Raw genomic sequence first — 20130 nt, forward strand, 5'->3', positions numbered from 1 at the left:
CTTCTCCCTGGCACTGCGACTAACGCAGGAAAAGCCAAAGTGTAATTAGTTAATAGCAGAGCTTCTCTGTTAATGGAAAGGGCATTTTAAACTTACTTATGCAAACCGATACTGTAGGATTTGTCAGAAACTATCAATAGGATGCAACAGAGAGGATTCACAGGTCACTTTTCAAGTGGGGACAAAGCTTTTCTAGCCTAAGCTTTGAGACCCAGAGTGGCTCTCTGGACCACCAGCTAGCCTGCAAGTAAGACTGCCAGGATAAGAGGCTGGGGACCCCTCTTCTGACCATCTTCCCCCTAGTAATAGCCATGTGTCAGGACTGTGCTGCATACCCAACCAGCATTATCTCAGCTTTTCCTCTCTACAGCCTGATGAAGTAGGTGCTGTTACTGTCCTCATTTTATAGCTGAGGAAATTGAGATTTAGGTATGTAATTGACTAACGTCAAGCAAGTAGTCAGTGGTGGGCCTAGGACTTGAACCTAAGACTACCTAAATTCTGGGTCTAGGTGGCACCTCCCCACTCAGCATTTGGGGCACTCTAAAACCTGGGTTACTAATAGAAGATGACATCTGGGTCTTAGGGCTGGCAATTGATCATCATACCTATTTTTTTTTTCTTCCTGGGCTCACAGCCCCACTACATCTCCTCCCCACCCCACCCCACCCCCACATATGTGATCCTCATGCTCTTACCCTTTCAGGTGGGCTGAAGTAGAAGTGATTGCCAGGGCAACCTTGTGAACCACAGTGTGTCAAGGAGGGTGGATCCATACAAGTTAGAAAGAGCCTGGGTCCTTGATTCACCATTTGGAGGAAAGCATTCCTACCAAGAACACCTGTATCAGATTCTTTTATTGTGTTAATCCACTTAGATATGAAGGTTTATTAGTTAACAGCAACCAGTGTTACCTTAAGCAATAGAAGTGTTACCGACCAGGAAGAAGTTGGAAGGTCACTGAGGAAGTGAGGGAGCCAACCTTAATACTCTCTGTGATTAACCTGCCTAGGGTGGTGGGGTTGAACAGGCTTGGTCTTTGTTGTATAGATTCAGGTTTGGGAGCTGGGAGAGCTTGAGCAATTCATTAAATTTTCCTGAACATAATTAAATTTTGAGAATGAGAATGGCATTTACATAATTCTGTATAAATTTAATCCAGTCAGTAAATTTTATTGAGCACTTACTACTTGCCAGCGATTTTTTTAAGTGGTGAGAACAAAGACAGAATCCTTGACCTTATAGAACTTACATTTGGGTGGGAGCTGGACAGTAAATAAATAAATATGTCATATGGTGATCAGTGATATGGAGAACTAATAAAGCAGTAAGGGGAGATGAGAATACCAGGAGCAGGAATACCAGCAGGTGGTCTAGGAAAAGTGTCTCTAATTAAGGATACTTGAGCTGAGACCTGAAGGTCATAAGAAAGTGAGACATGCAGGTATTTAGGCAAAGTGCTTCAGAGGGACTGGCAGAATAAAAGGCCTGAGGCTGAATGGTGCTTGGCACGTTGGAGGAACAGCAATGTGGTTGGTATAGCTGAAGTGCTGAAGGCGAAGGTTATGTGTGACACTGTGGGGAAAAAGCATCCAGCACAATACCTTTCAATAAATGTTAGTCCTTCCTTCCTATGTGATGGCTTTATAGTCACCCTAGGAAGTCCTCATTGCCCAAAGCAAACAAACAAGCAAACAAACATTGAAGCATATCAAAGACAAATTTCCTTTATTGACTGGGCCGATGCTTGGAATTTCACCAGGGAGTATTGTTCTTTTAGTCCAAGGTTTTAGTTCCTGTATCATGCACATACTTCTGGCAAAGGATAAGATTCTAAGGTATTTTTCATTATTATTCTTTAAAGGGGTTAATTGCAAGTTTGACTGAGGTTAGATGGAGAAAAGGGTTTGAGAGAGGAGGTAACTGGGAGTATGGAAAGGGCTGAAGGAAAGATTGAGCTATAGCTGGGGAAAGGAGGGAGGAGAGAGGTCATGACCTGGCCTGAGGTCACAGTTTGAAGCTCTTCTCTGTTGTAGCTTTACGTGGGTGTCAAAGGAATTTACATTTGCAGACGTCGCTGATTCAAAGAAAGGGTACTCTTAACAAGGTTGCCTTGCATTGAAGGAATGAGTTCTCTATGTCCCCAGGAAGCCATGACGCTTGTTCTCTACGCTGTCACTAAAGACTAGCAGAGGAAATAGTCCCCACAGAGCATAGACAAGTGTCAAAGGTCTAGGTGCCCCTTGGCTCCTGAAATACCCATGGTCAGCACTCTTGGTTGCAGACAACAGAAACCACTTTGACTGTTTCAAGAAGAAAATGGATTAATTATGTGATACTTGATTTCCACCAGAATCACTGTGAGTTGGAGAGAAGCAAGTTCAAGGTTAAGCTTCCAGGAAAAATGCCCAACCATACTACGGAATTGGTCTGAAGATGGAACCACCATTACAGCTCAATGCCAGGAACTCATTACCTCTGCTGCATGCATTGCTGCCTCCAGCAGTAGGGCTGCTTTTGTGTCTGGAGCTGGACCTGGTCTCCCAAGGCCTGCTGCCTCTGTGTTCCCTTGGCAGAGCTTGGCTCCTCACATTGCACGCTTGCGCATTTCCAGAACAAAGTTGTATGTGGATATGTGTAATGACAGAGTTAGGTCACAGTCCTGTATCTTAGTTGCAAAAGAGGCCAGGAGTTTGAGTCCTGACTCTGTTAAGAATGCAGGGCTTATATCATGGGAAATGTCCCCAAATACAGAAAGGATTTGTAAAGATAGGTTCAGTGTTTCTTACAGACAATGTCTACAGAGGGCCCTATTAAAAATCAAAATTTGTACATAGTACAAAAGGCATACGTTACCTTACCAAGCCCTAGAAAGAAGGAAGCCTAGGAAGGTGGCTTTGGCATGGAGTAATCACCCAGGACGGCAACCTTGACTGCAGCATGGCAGAGGGGCGTGCTGGGGGTGGAGTCCTCACGAGCAGGGAAGCAACTACCAGGGAACTGGAAGGAGCCCAAGGCAAGCTTATGTGGACTTAGTCTTTTGATAGTACCCTGCCCTGCAAAGAGAACAAGGCCTTCATGGGAAATGACAGGGAGGGCAAAAAAACCATCTGAGTTTGGTTTGTGTGGGGACTTACTTACTGAGTTATCCTGATGCCTGCATAAACTCACAGCTCAAAAGAGTGAAGAATTCTTTCTCAGAAAGTCCTGGTAAACAGAAGCCTGTAAGTGCTTAGAACCCAGGGATGTTTTCCATTTATTCTGAGCTGGACTCCAAACAGACCTATGTGTCTTTCCTGGCCCACTGAGAAGGCCTCTTCCTGTCCTGGATCAGTAAACTGCAGATTGCCATTTTCTGATCTGAACTGATCCCATTTAGAATTTTTGAATAAATTTGGAATAATTTGGAACCCCTGCCTTAAACTGCAACGCACGAGTTAGAACTTCAAGATGACTTAGTAGTGAGCTCCCCACACAATTCAGACACAGATGACTTTGGTGTTCCCCAAAGCACTTTCCCACGAAGGGTGAGATTCTCTTGGCAGGGTGGGGCATGATCAGAAAGGAGAACTTTATGTACTGCTTCCAAACAAGCTTTCTGTCTTGGCTGGGCCCTGCGCTCTCTCACCCCCTTGTTCCCACCGTTGTGCCTTGTTTCCTGCTTCCACCTCTCTGGCTTGCCATCTTTCAAGGCAGGCCCATGGCTGCTTCCTCCATGAAGCCTCTAGTCTGACTATTTTGTAAGAAGGGATGCAGAACAGAGGTGCTTTGGAAGTCCCGGAGGCTAGTTTGGTTCTGACTTTTGGACTGCAGGAGCCCTGCAAAGCCCGATTCCTGAAGACATCCCATTGACTCGTTTGGTCCCTGAACCTGTCTTGGTTTTAATTTCCCTGCGAAGTTTCTGTTCTCCAGCAACATATGCCCCCCTTTTTCTACTTCAGTAGCCTCAGTGGTAGCTCTCACCATGTTAAACAACGGTCTGACTTGGCATGGAAAAAAGCAGCCAATTGTTTCCTTTAAATCTTAATGTTTTAGGCCCTGGGAACGTTTTAAGTAACTACTTAATGAGAAGAACTTCTGGTGAAGCACAGGTAAGATCTTAAAGGCTCTAATTGCTCCCCAGAGAAAGCTGTCAGGCTTAAGTAACCTCGCTCAGCTTGTGTACGTGGAGCAGGATGAGCAAAACAAGGCAGAAACGAGGAACAGGGGCTGCAGGGGAGATGTCCCCGAACCTGGTGGATGAAACTTCTTGGACCTGGAAGCTATCTAGAGCTATACCTTAAACTGTCAACAGTCAGTACCTGCTGGCCGACTACTTTGCCCCCAAATGGTCAAACAAATGACTGACTTTTCCCTGGGCCTGGTTGCCTTCTAATTTGGAACCCAAATTACAGTTCTTTCTTCTTTCATTTAAATACAAAACAAAACCAGACAAAACCAAACCCCAAAACTCTGTTTTCCCTTCTAATCTCCACTTGAACTTTTTATTTGTACATCGTTCATTTGTTTATTCATTACACACAAGTGTTTATAAAATGTCTCCCTGGTTTCAGGCACCGTTCTAGGTACTGGGGATGTACCCAATTATTCACCGTGGATTTATTGGCAATAATATGAACTTAAGTACAAGAGGCAAGAGAATAGATAGGGACACCACATCTTCTGGCAGGGGGTGACTTCTGACATAGAACCCCAGAGTGCTGGTGTTTGGGATGGGCCAGTATCCCCTAACCCCAAGTTAAGGCTGTGCGTGCTATGATGGGGGAGTTCTGTCCGGTAATAATATTCACTGTGTGTCTAAGGCATGTGGAGAGTGAGGCACTTTCAAAATGGGGCTCAAATTGACTTCTTATTTCATTGAACCAAAAAGCCCTTTGTGTGGCTTTCCCCCTTCCAGCCTGGCCAGAGGTGGTCTGTTCGCTCAGCAGCCCCTGCAGCCTCCACGGGTAGAAATGCTGCCTGGCTCCCAAGAGCCATGCTTTCTGGGACCGTTAAACAGGCCTAAGTGGGTTTGGGAGCTGTACCTTGGAATTAAGTAAGAAAAACAGAGGTGAGAGAAGGGCATGCTGGAGCCCAGACAATTCAGTCTTCTCTTGATGTGAGTGAGACCTAAATTGGGAAGTATTTGGCTGATGGTGAGGGCAGATAAACGTTACGGATTTGATGTAATCCCAGACCTCAGGCTTGAAACTGAGCTTGACCCTTCCCGTTGAGCACTTTTATGCAATACTACTGGACATGTAGTAACAAGAAAGGAAACAGAGGAAGGATATCAGTTCAGCCATATGTCAACTCTGGGAGAGAAGATGACAGGGAGAGCAAGGCATGAGATGTGCATCAAGTCAGGAGTTGAAAGAACAAAAGGAAATTCTGTGAAGTTAGAGCTAGTGTGTCCTTGAGGAGACAAATGAGCTGATGTGAGGGGGCTGATATTCCATTATAGGCCATGGGAGTTGTGTGCGTTATGGGGGAGGAGGGCTGGGCATGTCATCTGGCTGTTTAGAAGTCCGACAGAACAATATGGCCCGAAATTCAATTTATAACAATTATAAATTGCACTCGTTTGTCCTCATAGGCCTAAGTGTAGGGGAAGAAGGGACAGCTATCAGTATACGAGCATTTCAGATGGAGAAACTGAGGCACAGGGGGGTCTACCTGACTTCCTCAGGGTTGTACAACTGGTGGCTGAATTTTGCCTAAAGTGCAGTGTTTGCATCCTGTCCTCCCATAATGGTGATGCCTGAACTTATCAAGGACATTGGCATTTATTATCTCATTGAACCAGCCCAGCAACACTGGAGGAGGCAGAATGGGTGAGAAAACTGAGAACCAAAGGAAGATTGAGAGTGGACTGGAACTCCCATTTGTTGAGCACTTGCAATGTGCTTTACGTATGCTGTCTCAGAAAATACAATCTTTTAAAGGTAGATACCATTTACCTCTGCTTTAAGGATGGGGTGGCTGAATTATAGAACAGTAAGAAACATGCCCAAGGCCACCCAACCAATAAATGGTAAACTTGAGATCTAGACCCAGGTGTCTAACCCCAAAGTCTGGGCTGTTCCAGCTCACCACCTACCACCTTCCTGTAGATGCCCTGCAGCCAGTTAGGACAGAGTAAGCTTTAGAACTCCATTTTCCCCACTCTTAATGTTTCCATCAAGCTGCTGATACAATAACAAGTTTGTCATGAATAGCAGGAGTGAGGAGTCAGAGAGGCCTGGATTTGGATCTGAGCTTCCCTACATACTAGAGGAGGATCTAGAGCAATTACTGTCTCTCAGGTCCAGGTGCCACATCTGTAAAATGATGAACCTCCCCCAACCCTGGGAAGGTTTGTGGTAGGGGTTAATGAGAATAAACTGCTTAAAGCAGATCCAAGGTGTAGTGAGCGCTTAGCAAGCAGTGGCAGGGGTAGGGTGGGACAGCCGGGCACCTGTGTCCTGTCTTGAGCCTCCATGTTCCCCTATCCTGACCCCTCCTCATTTCCACAGGCAGGCACACATTTTCGAAATCTTCCTGTGCCCTCTCTCTCATCTCTCCTTTCTTCTCTCCCGAGTTCTTGCTATGAGTGTGGAGTAACCTCTTCTTTTCATTCATATATGCCATAGGCAGGTATGTGTAAGAGTGCAGGATGGAGCAGTAGCTCACTTTCTCCCTGCCTCCTCCTTGGCTTCTGTATCAGCCAGGGCTCTTCAGAGAACCAGAACAAGGAATCAGTTTACCCAGTTGTGGGCACCAACAAGTCTGAAGTCTGTCGGGCCACCCAGCTGGCTGGCAACTCAGGCAGGAGCTGATACTGCAGTCTTGAGGCACTATTCTTTTTCTGCAGGGAAACCTCAGTTTCACTCTCAAGGCCCTTCAGTGGACTGGATGAGGCTTCCTCACATTATTGAGGATAATATCCTCTACTTAAAGTCAACTGATGGTGGATATTAACCACATCTATGAAATACCCTCACAATACTCACATTAGTGTTTGGTTGAATAAGTGGGTACCATAGCTTAGCCATGTTGATACATAAAACTAACCATCACAGCTTCCACTGCTGCTCTTGTGTGAAGGTTCTCAATTGGCCTCTTCTTCCTTCATCTGATGCGCTGGCTCCTTTCTCCTCTGTCTACTCCTTAAATATTGGTGGTCTTCAAGCGTCCATGGTTGTATTTTGCTGATTCTAGGTGCTCCTCTGGGACAGTCTTATCTCCTTGTAGCAGCTGAACCTCTCCCTGTACATCAGCTATTGCCTTGTTTGTATTTCTAGAAACCTATTTCGGATTTGCCACTGAGCACCTCCACTGGGTACTTCCCTCAATTTCCACCTGATTCCCTGATCCAACCTGTTTGCCCCCACCCCCTGCCACGAATTCTGCCTTCCCCACTCACCTGGTCAGTCCAACCAGAGATCTGGTTGCCATTCTTGACTCTTCCCTCTGGTCTCTCTTCACTTTTTTTTTTTTTTAAGATTTTATTTATTTATTTGAGAGAGAGGGGGAGAGAGAGAGAGAGAGCACGAGAGTGGGGTGAGGACCAGAGGGAGAAACAGACTCCCTGCTGAGCAGGGAGCCCAATGCAGGGCTCGATCCCAGGACTCCAGGATCATGACCTGAGTCAAGGTCAGATGCCCAACCAACTGAGCCACCCAGGCACCCCTCTTCACTTTCAGTTGGTGCCCAACTCCTGCTGATTTCTACCTGCCAAATATCTCATTTACCTAGTCAAGAAAATATTTATTGATTATCTGCATGCAGCACCAAGCCAGGCTCTAGAGCAGGGTTTCTCCATCTTGGTATTATTGACATTGGGCCATATGATTCCTTGTTGCAGAGAAGGTCCTGTGCGTTGTATGATATTTAGTAGTATCCCTTTTTCACTAGGGCCACTGTAACAAAGCACCAGAGACTGGTGCTTACACAACAGAAATTTATTTCCTCACAGTTCTGGAGGCTAGAAGTCCAAAATCAAGGTGCTAGCAGAGTTGGTCTCTCCTGAGGCCTCTCTTTTGGCTTGCAGATGGCTGCCTTCTTGCTGTGTCCTCACATGGCCTTTTCTCTGTGCACACACATCTCTGGTGTCTCTCTTCTTATAGGGACATCAGCCATATTGGATTCAAGGCCTACCCTAGAGGCCTCATTTTAACTTAATCACCTCTTTGATGACTTTATCTTCAAATACTGTTACCTCACTTGGAGGTACTGGGGGTTGGGACTTATACATACGAATTTTGGAATGACAGAATTCAGCCCATAAAACCTGGCCTCCACCCACTACACATCAGTAACATTCCTCACTCCAAGTTGGGACAACAACCAAAAATCTCTCTGGATATGGCCAAATGTCCCCTGGGTGCAAACTTGCCCAGGTCAAGCACCACTGCTCTATACGGCAGTAGTTTTTAATATTGCCTGCACATTAGAATCACTTGGAGAAATTGGAAAAAAAAAAAAACCAACCTCACCTATAGAGATTCTGACTTGATATTTTTGGGTGAGACCTAGGTAGGGGTATTTTATATAAGTGTTCCAGACTATTGTAACATGCAGCCAGGGATGAGAACATTCTAGCAGTGTGAGAGTGAGCAAGACAGATGTTAATAACAAATTTCATAATTAAAATTTGAAAACACAGTTAAGATTATGTTATGCATATATTTGTAACATTTTCTTTAGCAATGTGTCTTAGACATTTTCGTGTATCGTTAGATAATTTACAGGTAAAATTTAATAAGTTTATATGTGGATATGCTATAAGTGATTTCATCAGGGCCCTATTCTATATTTTATTTTATTTTATTTATTTATTTTTAAGATTTTATTTATTTTCAGAGAGAGAGAGAGAGAGTGGGGGAAGGGGCAAAGAGAGAGGGAGAAGCAGACTCTCCGCCAAGCAGGAAGCCCGACAGGACGCTGGGGCTGGATCCTGGAACTCCTGGATCATGACCTGAGCCCAAGGCAGGTGCTCAACCTACTGAGCCACTCAGGCGCCCCCTATTCTATATTTTAGAGGGTGCAAACTCTTCTCTATTGAAGTAATGCTGCAAATAATATGTATACATATCCTTGTAAGCAGCTTTGATCACTTACTTAGGGTAAACTTCAAGAGGTGGAAATCCTGGGTCAAAGGGGTGAATATTTTTGTGTTTTTGATATATATAGCTAAATTGCTCCTCAGAAGTGTTGTATTAATTTATAGCTCTGCCAAAAGAATTAAAAAAAAAAAGCCATTATCCTATATCCTTACCAGCCTCGGATATTTGTTTTTGAAATTAAATGAAATGTGGTGACTTGTTTTAATTTGAATTTCTTTGGTTATTATTGAAACTAAACATTTCAAACATTAACATGTTATTTGTGTTTTTCCTTTTTCAAACTGCTTATCCATGTCCTTTGCTCATTTTTAATGATATTTCTATTTTCCTTATAGACTTGCAAGAGCCAATTGTAAGAATATTAATTCTTTATCTGTTAGGTGTTGCAAGTATTTTTATCTAGTTAGTATTTGCCTTCAGTGTTTGTCATTTTATTTTTGGAAGTAACTTTTATGTAGTTAAATCTGTTAATATTTCCTCCCTCCCTTCTTAATTTTATTCATAGAAAACTTTTCCATACCTGTCATCAGATCAATATTCATCTATCTTTTTATTCTTTCATCATTTTTTGAACATTTGATTTTTTAAAACCTATTTGGAATTTTGGCATGCCATGTGATTGAATTTTACATTTTATTTCAAATAGTTACCTAGTTTTTCTAGAACTGCTCCCCTAAAATTTTATCTTTTCTCATTCATTTGAAATGTCACACTTTTCCTAGACTAAATTCTTACTGATTGGGCCTGTTTGGGGGCTTTCTATTCTGTTCTGCATTGTTTTATTTACTAGAGTTATAATTTGTTTTGGCAGCTGAAGTTCAAGTTCGCCTCATTATTCTTGATATTTCAAAACAGTTTTTGAAATTCAAAACTACTTTTTTTCAGATTCCCAAAATTCCCATTGTGATTTTGAGCAAAAGCCCATTAACTCGGGAAGAATTTATAGCCTTCCAATATTAAATCTTAGGTTTCCGACACAATATATAACATTCCTTCCATTCTCAGGGTATTCTTTACGGACCTTTGTAAAGCATATTGTTTCCTTTATAAAGTCCCTACACATTTCTTATTGAATTTATTCCAAGATACTTTGTATTTTTGTTGCTATTGAAAATGGAACCTTTTACCCATTATATGCACTGAGTAGTTACTGCTGCTTTTTAAAGAAGCTGTTGTTTTAGATAGATTTATTTTGTAATTGTCTCGTTTACTGGGTAATTAGCTTCAGTGGTTTATTACCTTGAGTGTTTTGGGTTGGTGACTTTCAGTTATGCAAGTAGTGTTAATTTGGTCTCCTTTTTGTGTTTGCATTTCTTATTTCTTCTTGTCTTACTGCATTGGCTAAGTGTCTAGAAAAAAAATATCCAACTATAGTGGGAATAATGAGCATACTTGACCTGACCTTGATATGTTTTGATCTTTTTACTTATACTAGTATGAGATTGACCAAAGTTTTGTTAGACTATTTATTGCTGTTTTTGTCATTATCAGATTTTTTTATTGGCATTATACTGTCTTCACAAAATAAACAAGGGAGCTTTCAAAAAAATGATATGATCTGCAGCATTTTATATAGCAACAGAATAGTTGATTTCTTCAAAGTTTGAAAGAATCTTCCCATAAAACCATCTGGGTCTAATCCCTTGGCCAACTTTTCCAGTTTCTTCCATGGCATTCATTTGTTCAACTTTCCACTTCTTTTGGATACAATTTTGGTAATCTGCATTTTCTTAAAAAGTTATCTATTTTACAAAGATTTTATTTTTTATTTGTTGTAGTATGGCACATGAGATTGTTGTATAAATAAAAGCATTTGCTTGCCAGTGGATTATACTCTTTTATGCCTAATTTTGAATATTAATATTTTTTCTCTTAAATTTATTTATAACTTCAACTCTTTCTTTTTTAATACATTAATTTTTGTTTTATTTTTGCTAATTATTTCTTCTTTACTTTTTCTAAATCATTTGATTTGAAATTTTAGTTTATTTTTATCTTTTTTTTTTTTTTTAAAGATTTATTTATTTGAGAGAGTGAGAATGAGAGAGAGAGTACATGAGAGGGGGGAGGGTGACAGGGAGAAGCAGGCTCCCCGCGGGGAGCCCGATGCGGGACCCGATCCCGGGACTCCGGGATCATGACCTGAGCCGAAGGCAGTCGCTTAACCAACTGAGCCACCCAGGCGCCCTATTTTTATCTTTTTAAAAATTACTAATGAAAATATTTAAGGCTATTTGTCTTCTGACTAAAGATTTGACAGCATCTCATAAGTTCACATATATAGTTTTGTAGATAGTCCTGAACTGACTTTTTTCATCTTTAACTGAAAATTATTTATCAGTGAATTTTTAAAATTTCAAGGAGCTGAGGGTATTCTTTTTGGGGGGTGTTATTGTTTTCTTAATAATTTCTAGGTGTGTTTTATGGTGAATTGAGAATATGGTTTAGCCAGTTTTCACTTTTTCAAATTAATTGTAATTTTCTTTGTTGGAAGGCTCTCCACTTTGTGCATATCCTTAGTTTAGCATGTACATTTTATTATAGTTATGTGTCTACATGTCTATCATTCCATTAGCCAATGGGCCCTGTGTGACCTTGACCATTTCTGTATTTTCAGTGTTGAGAGCAGTGCCTGGTAAATGCCAGACATCAATAAATGTTGGCTGAATTGACCTTGAATGACAGATGGGAGCATGACATGAGTTCAATTGGCTAAGGGGGCTGAGATTGTAGGTCCCATTTTTAGATGTACCAGTTGACTTTACTGATCCATAGCAAAAGGCCAGGTACAAGGGAGTATTTATAAAGCAAGGTGAAGTATGGGTTCCATATTGGTAACAAATTAGTGTCATTTATTGATAGGATTAAAGTTAATTCTGATGTTTTTGTGGTGCAACCACATAGTAGTGTATGTAGACCCAAAGTTATGAGGAGAAGCCGTTGAGATAGTAGAAAACAGCTGGTCCTAGACTTGCATCTAGCCAAACATCACACCGTGATTTGCTTGGGCAAGTCACATAGACTCTCTGGCCCTCAGCTTCCACATCTGTCAAGAGAAGGATAGGGTTATTTCTAATGATTAAAAAAAGGATATTTGGTAAGTGGCAGGAAAAAATAACTCATGAAACCAAAAGAAATTTTGTTAAGAGACACAAAAAAGAAACATTTTTATATTCTAGTATTAATTTTTTAAACTACTTAAATCCCTGAAACAATGCAGAATTTTGTGTTTGTGTGTGTGTGTGTGTGTGTGTGTGTGTGTGTGTGTGTGTGTATTCTTTCTTTCTTTCTCTCTCAGTCTCTCTCTCTTTCTTTTTTCCTGCAGAGTGTTTAATTAGGTTTTCAAAGTATCTATAATCTAGAAGAGCTTAAGAGCCACCTTTGTAGGAGGGTTCCAAATCTGGGAGTTGGTAGTCTCGATGAAATAGGAGAAAAATTTAATTTCCTTTTGCTCCCAAACCTTCCTAACACATTACCTGTCAGTCAATCAGATATTTATAGAGCGGCTCCCACATTGAAGGTGTTTTGCTCTTCCAATGAGGAGAAGTAAAAAAGGGCAAATCCTGTTCCTGACTGTTAGAAGCTTATGGTGTGATTGGGGAGAGAGGAAAAATAAATGTGGAAAGTTAGCAAATAAGATTTCTGGTACAGAGCAAAAACATTAGTTATAAGCATAAGCTGAAGCCTCCCCTTTCTACCTTGAACACTTACAAATGATGAGAAAAAAATTTAACAAGAACATAGTCATGCTTAAATCAAGAGAGGAAATTTCCAGCAGTCATAAATGAAGAGGTTTCTGTAAAATAATTTAACACATAGGTCATACTGGAATTTGGAGGCCGAAGCTGTTAGGCTTGTGGGCACTGGGAAGGGAACTGGCTTATCAGTGGGTTCAGGTTGGGACCCCATTATCCTGAAAGCCTGCAGCTGGAGTTATACAGGCTATATAAAGCTAAGGCCCAGACACATATTCTACCCATTAAATTTGGGAGGGGGCAGCAGAAAAACCCTTCTTTCCTGCCTTGGGTTGTGGCTAAGGTCCTGAGAAGTGCCACCCAGCCTGACAGGATCCTGGGATCATGGTATATACTCAGGCCAAATAGCTGATTAGCAGATTACTTTGAATTAAGAAGGCTGGACCTGAGTATCAAGTCCTTCTTAAGACTGCCCTGGGTTTTCTGAATATTTACTGGAGGAAATTCTCATAGAAGGTAATTTTACAAACGGAAATTACAAAGCACCCAGGAAGTCCAACATCATGAAAGACAAGTAACAAATTCAGCAAATAGATGAACCAACATCCAAGAGAAAGACCTGATAGAGCAATAAAAACAAAACAAAACATTTTCAAACAAGTAATTTAAATGTTTTCAAAGATAATGGAAGGCATGGAAATGTGAAATATGAACAGAAGGAAATGAAACAAGAACAGGTGGTCATTAAAAAATTTAGAAACTTCAGGGGCTCCTGGGTGGCTCAGTTGGTTAGGCGACTGCCTTCGGCTCAGGTCATGATCCCGGGGTCCTGGGATCAAGCCCCGCATCGGGCTCCCTGCTCGTCTGGAAGCCTCCTTCTCCCACTCCCACTCCCCCTGCTTGTGTTCCCTCTCACGCTTTCTCTCTCTCTGTCAATTAAATAAATAAATAAAATCTTTAAAAAAAATTTAGAAACTTCAAAGATGAAGAAGTCATTACTGGACTAAAAAAATCGAGTCTATGGGTATATTAGTTAACAAATCATGCCAAACCTTAGTAGCTTAAAATAATAAACACTTATTATCCCCGTTTCTTGGTGTTGGGAATTCAGGAATGGCTTAGCTGGCTGGTATTAGTTCAGGTTCTCTCCTTAGGTTTTAGTGAAGGTGTCAGCCAGATCTGTAGTCCTATAAAGGCCTGGTTGGGCCTGGAGGCCCAGGCCCTGCTTCCAAGATGGCTGCTTCACAGGGAAGTTGGAGATGAGCTCAGTTCCTCGTCACGTGGGCCTCACCAAATTGCACCTTGATGTGTTCTCATGACATGACAGTTGGCTCCCCATAGAGTAGTGATCAAAGAGATGAACAAAGGGGAAGGAAACCATGATACTCTTTGTCACCAAGTCTTGGAAGTTACACACCATCGTGTCCACCATATCCTATTCATTAGATGAGAGTCATTGAAACTAGCCCTTACTCAAGGGGAGAGGAGTAAGATGCCACCTCTTGGAAGAAGGACTATTCGAGAATTTGCAGGTATATTTTAAACCACACAACAGACCAAATAGCTTACTGCACATAACAAAAAATGGATTATGAACCTGGAAGACTGAGCTGAGGAAATGTCCCAAAATGTGACAAGAAGAGCTAATGAGTTGGAAAACATGAACAAAAGTTAAGAGATTTGGAGGACAGATCAAAAAGCCCTAACACATGTTTAAATAGGAGTCCCAAGAGGACAAAATGATGTAGGAGCAATACATGAAGGTGTAAGGGCTGAAAATTTTCCAAGACTAGGGAGAGTATTGTATTTCCCAGATTGGGAAGTCTCCTTAGGGATGAGCTAAAAGCTAGCCAACTCTACAAAGCAGTTACACTGGCAAAAGAATGGTAGAAAAAAGAACTTCAAGGAAACAAAGGGCAAGAGATTGCAAGGGTTGAGTAGCCAGGAAAATCTTCACAGGTGGTGGAGGCAAGGCTGGGAAATTCTGCTAGGTCTGGTGCAGTGCAGGGAATGTTGAGCTCAGAGGGCAGAAAGAGACAGCTGTGGAGGGCAGCCATGATGGGGCCATTGCACTTCCCACTGACCTTCCCTTGATACCTGGGACAGCTTCCTCCCCACCTCTGCTACTCTCAAATAACCAACAAAGATGTGTGAGACAGCCCTGCAACTCTGGTGCCCAGGGTATAAGGGCAAGACCTGAAGATACTGTGCTTCTCCCTGAGTAGGATACATCCCCTTTTGGCCCCAGGCTCCTCTCTCCAGCTCTTGGGCCTCAAATGTCAAAATGCTGCAACCAAATGAAGACATTTTTCTTCTGCATGTAGGCCTTGACTTGGCACACTTCCGTTTATTTTCACCCCCCAAAGCTGTAATTAGTAGTCAGACTTGGTTTTCCCTGCAGACTCAGAGACAGGAGTAAGTGTTAATTTGAACATTTGCAACTAAGAACTGCCTTCCCATTGGCCCCCAGGAAACCAGACAGTTTTGAGGGATGCTGGGTCCCCTAAGGAGGTTGTGGGGTGGGTGGGCACTAAGGGTGGGAGGTGGGAGGTTGCAGGGAGGCTGGAGCTGGTGCAGTCCAGCCTTGGCTGCATTGCCACATCTCCAAGGCTGAGACTTGGAGACGTGGCAAGTGATGGTGTTGATGGGAAGTGGAAGGAGGCAGATAAGCATACCCAATTAACAGGCAAACACCATTCCTCATCCATGAGAGTAAAAGATTTAGCTGGGAAAATCAGTCGCTTGAAGAGCGAAAACAACATCAGGCAAAAAAAAAAAAAAAAAAAAAAAAAAATCCCTCCAGCTAGGCAGTGTGATCTGACCCCCATGAGAAATTTTCTTAGGGTCAAACCTTTGCCCTTTGCGTCCTGGTATCCCGCCTCAGGCTGAGGCTGCCTGGATATATGTCTCTGTGCTGAGGTCACTATCGTCTAAGGTTCAGTGAAGCAGGGCCTAAAGGAACAAGTTTGGGGGGAGAAAAGAAAAAAGACGCTGGTGAGGAGAAATCAGTGCTAAAATTACAACAGTTTGATGCCACCCAACTTTCACTGTGGCTCCGAGTTCATTCACTATTCTTTTATCCCCCCATGGCTGTTGTCATTTTTCCTGGTCTGCATTTCCCTCCCAGCTCCCTGCAGACTGTTTAAAAATTGGATAAAGAGAAGACATCATCCGCTTTCCTTCCCCTCAAGGAAGAAAAGAAGTTTCCAATATCACCAACCAGGATGGCGATTTATTCATTTTGCTTTCGTTTCTAATCTCTGGGAACACTGAGGAAAAGAGGGTATCTCCCGCCTTTGTCTTCCCTGCCTCTTTGTCTCCTTGTCACTCATTCTGTCTCCCTCCATCACTCGGTCTCGCTCTAGATCTCTCCCCTGTCTCTCTTTCCCTCTGTGTATTTGGGTCTTCCTCTGCACAACCAACTACACCCAATGTATCAGCGAGCCAGTCAGCACCCTGGGCCAGCCACAATCTAATACCCCACACAGCCGTCACATACCAGGTTGTATTTTCAACCTCGTCTCAGCACCCCTAGGCGGTGTGCACACTGAGTAACTTTGGATCTTTCAGCTTGCTGGATGATCTTTTATTTTAGTGACCCTGGGCAGATCACAGACTGAGCTCAGGCTGCAGATCGAGACCTGACCTCTTTTTATGTAGTTAATGTCGAAAGGAGCATCCATGGGATAGGCAGTTTTTCAGGCCAATAGTTTTGGGATGGTTGCATGTGGGTGAGTGAGTGTGTGTGTGTGTGTGTGTGTGTGCATGTGTGCACACCTATGCACACAAACATGACATCGTAAAGGGATTGATTGATTTATTTTGGGGATGCTATTTTGATTCCTATGAAGTAATTTGAAAGCTTTTCCTTTTCTTTTTCTGAGAGAAGGAAATTGGCAATACTTCCAGCTACTGGGGAAAAGACCTTTCTAGAAATGGGACAGTGCCCAAGTCTTATGTCATGATGCAGGTAGAGGGTAAAGGAATTAGGGCTGAAAAAAAGACTATGACTCTGTGTTAGGACTGGAAATAGCATGATGACAAGGAGGCCACTGGACTCCTCTCTGGGACTGGACACAAGCTCTGCATGATTCAGACACATGGCAGGCTTTCCTATGACTTATGACTCAAGGACTCTGAGTGATGCTGCACACCAGGGGAAAGCGTGACCTGTGGCTTGAGTGAAATCCATGGCTTTTGTGGGTAATGCTGTGGTTGAGGATGAAGGTCAAATTTTTTAATAACTTTGCACAGCACACCAGAATTTTAGGGAAAGAACTGTTATTTGCAAATTGCTGGATCTTTTATCGGTGAACGGGGTGCCAGTTGACACGCTTGGGCTCCCAGGGCATTACAGAGATTTGTGGGAAGCCCAGAGGAAGAAGGATGAGGCCAGCTGCCGAGAGACCAGGGACAGTTTCTGTACTGCTCTGAATATTGGAGAGCCCTGCAGTTTTGCATCTAGACCCGGCCTTGGAATGCAGGCTTATTGGCAGCTGAACAGAGATTTTTGCCAGCTTTTTGCCTCATATAAATATAATAGTAACTCACAATCTTGGCACTTCACCCCATGGATATTTGCATGATCACCTCTTCATTACCAGTGCTAATCATCAGCAAAATTGCAAAGTGGGTACATCTTGCCTCAGTGACTTCAGGTTTGTACTCTCCTCCCTCCTTACACGGCTGGCCCGGCCCCCCCCCCCACTTCCTTCTTCCCTCTCAACTTAGTGTCCTGTGTTCTTCCCACCCCTCCACCCCCACCACTAAAAATTCCATAGAGAACACAGGTATGAGTTGCTTACAACTTGGTTATCTTGCCCAAGACTGCTTGCAACCTCTCACTGTCTTTTGAAAGGCCTCATCCTTGGTGGAGGGATATTCCATATGGACAGATATTTTTGTCAGTTTTGTCCACTGTTGTATCCCCAGGACCTAGCACAGTACCTGGCAGGTGGTAGATGATCAGTAGATTTGAATGAATGAATGCATCAACGAAGTGAATTCAAATTTTGGTCAGCACATGGGGGCAGCTTTTCCTTAGGGGGTGGGGGATGACGGAGTATAAAGAGGTACTGTGACCACCCCTGCTGCCTCTGGGGTTTCCCATAGGCTCCTACCTTCTTGCCAACCTCCCCAACCCCATCCCTGCATAAGGCCAGTCCCTTAAATAACTTTTTTAAAGATGTAGTTTTCTTTTGTCAGGCTCTCTGGGATCCTAAAATCCCCTGCTTTGGTTCCTGGCAGACTTTCCACACTTTCAGGGCAAAGATGATTTCCTCTCCCACTCTCCCAGGCTCCCGGCGTCATTACCGTGACCTCTTCCATCGCAGTGGTCAGTGGCTAATGTTCCCTCAGCCCTGGGGGAGAGCAAAGCTGCATATGCAATGCCCACCTCTGTCCTCATGGAGTCGAGACTGGAACAGCATCTTTTCTTTTGCAAACCTCCAGTGCCTGCGTCTCCTTTGTATGACTGCTTAATAGTAAAATCGATCTGCTTCTGGACAGGGGTTTCAGGCCTGGTAACTTGGCCTTAAAGTCAGGTCTGCAAAGGACAATTGCCCAGAGCTGTCTCTTTCTGAGGACTGCCCCTTGTTAAGGTGTGAGATGGAAAGTTGACAATGGAATGAAAATATTTTGGGCTGTTTGGAGAGCTATTTTTAATACGTGCAAGGGATGTGGTATTCCTTGTTTAGACCATCTTCAATTTGCCAGGGAGCTCTGTGAATGGAAAATGTGAGCCAAAGGCCTGAGGTGGAAAAGGGAATATAAACGTGGGGGCCCTTGCGATCTGGAAATTTACCCACTGTTCCAAGCTGCTGGAGGTTTGAGTTCTGTGTGTATTAGGGATGGCTCTTCTTTTATTTCTGGATATTCTCTCTCCCACCTTTCAGCTGGCGTGTAAATACCCATCAGCACCCTGGTCCGCAGGACCATCCCAGCCAGCTGTACCATCCACAGTGTATTGTATACATAATGCAACACCATTAACTCTAATGCTGTCACACAGCAGCAAGAGCGCTTGGGAAGTGCTGGGTGGAAGGCAGGAAGCTGCTGACCGACTGGCTCCCTTTTATATAATCATAAACTCAAACCTGCATTTCTCTGAAAGCAAGAAAAATCACCCAGCCACCTTTTGATTACACTTTTACACAAATTAACGTCATTTTCCTTTCCAATAGTATTGACTACAGGATTCAATTTGGTCCGGCAGGTGCTGGGTAACGGGAAGCCTGCTAAGAGCAGCTGTGTTAACAGCATCCCCCTCGAGAAAGGATTCTCTGCGGAGGGTGAAAAAAGAGGGAGAAGAAGATAGAGACGAAGAAGAAAAAGGGCGGGGGGAGACAAAAACTTGCACACACAGCCACATCCCTGTGTGCTGCTGCCGCCACGGCGGCTGCTTGGATGCGTCTAAGATGGCACCTTGGTGCCCTGCCACATTCGGTCTCCTTGGTACCGAAGCGGCGCTCAGCTTCTTGTCACTGAGTGGATGATGATTATCTGCACCAGGGTCTCAAGGGTGCTCAAGCTTTGCTGGCGACTGGAGCTGAGATGCTTCAGCTGAAGGATTTTAAAAGCTGCACAAGGCCAAAGAACCATTACCAGTCACTTGCTGTGTGAGGCCTGATGAAGAGGGGGTAGGTGTGGAAAGGAGGAGCGCTGGGGGTGCAGGAGAGGGGAAGGCACATGATATCTTTATCCCTTTCCCTGTTTTCTCTCTTTCCCCCCTCTCCTCCCACCTCTCCACCTCCCCACGCCTTTTTAGCCACCATACCCTTGCTGAGGCATGACAAGGTTATGTCAGTGTGGTCTGAGAATCTATTGATCACGGCCTTCAAAGATCTTTGCGGGAGTTTAGGGATTTGGTGCTTTGCATAACACCCCACTCGTCTCAGTTAACTCCTCCTGTCCCGGCCTGGGCTCCCATCACCTCAGAGCTGAGCTGTTGGCCAAACTTGCTAATTTCTGTGACAGCTGCTTTCCCAACTATACTCATAAGGCTGTCAAAACCGCTGTACTTACTATTATAACAAAACTCAGGTGCATGACCCAGGCGAAGAAGAAGTGGAAGGATTGGACCAGACACAGCAAAGGGAGAAAACCCACATATAGATACTAACACCGCCTTCCCCCCCATCCCCGAGACATGCACACACACCAATAAGCAAAAAGGATCTTGGTGAACTCCTATCCTGGTGGTTTTTCTTTTAATCAGTGAAAAATAAAAGAAATGCCAGAAACCACTGAGTCCCACACTCCTATTCTGCAGCATGTAACATTTTCCAGTAAATATTGATTGAGCACGGACTATGGAGCCAGCACTGTTCTAGGTGCAGGGGCTAAATGGT

This window comes from Zalophus californianus, chromosome 8 (genome assembly GCF_009762305.2).
Source record: "Zalophus californianus isolate mZalCal1 chromosome 8, mZalCal1.pri.v2, whole genome shotgun sequence".
NCBI classification, from domain to species: Eukaryota; Metazoa; Chordata; class Mammalia; order Carnivora; family Otariidae; genus Zalophus; species Zalophus californianus.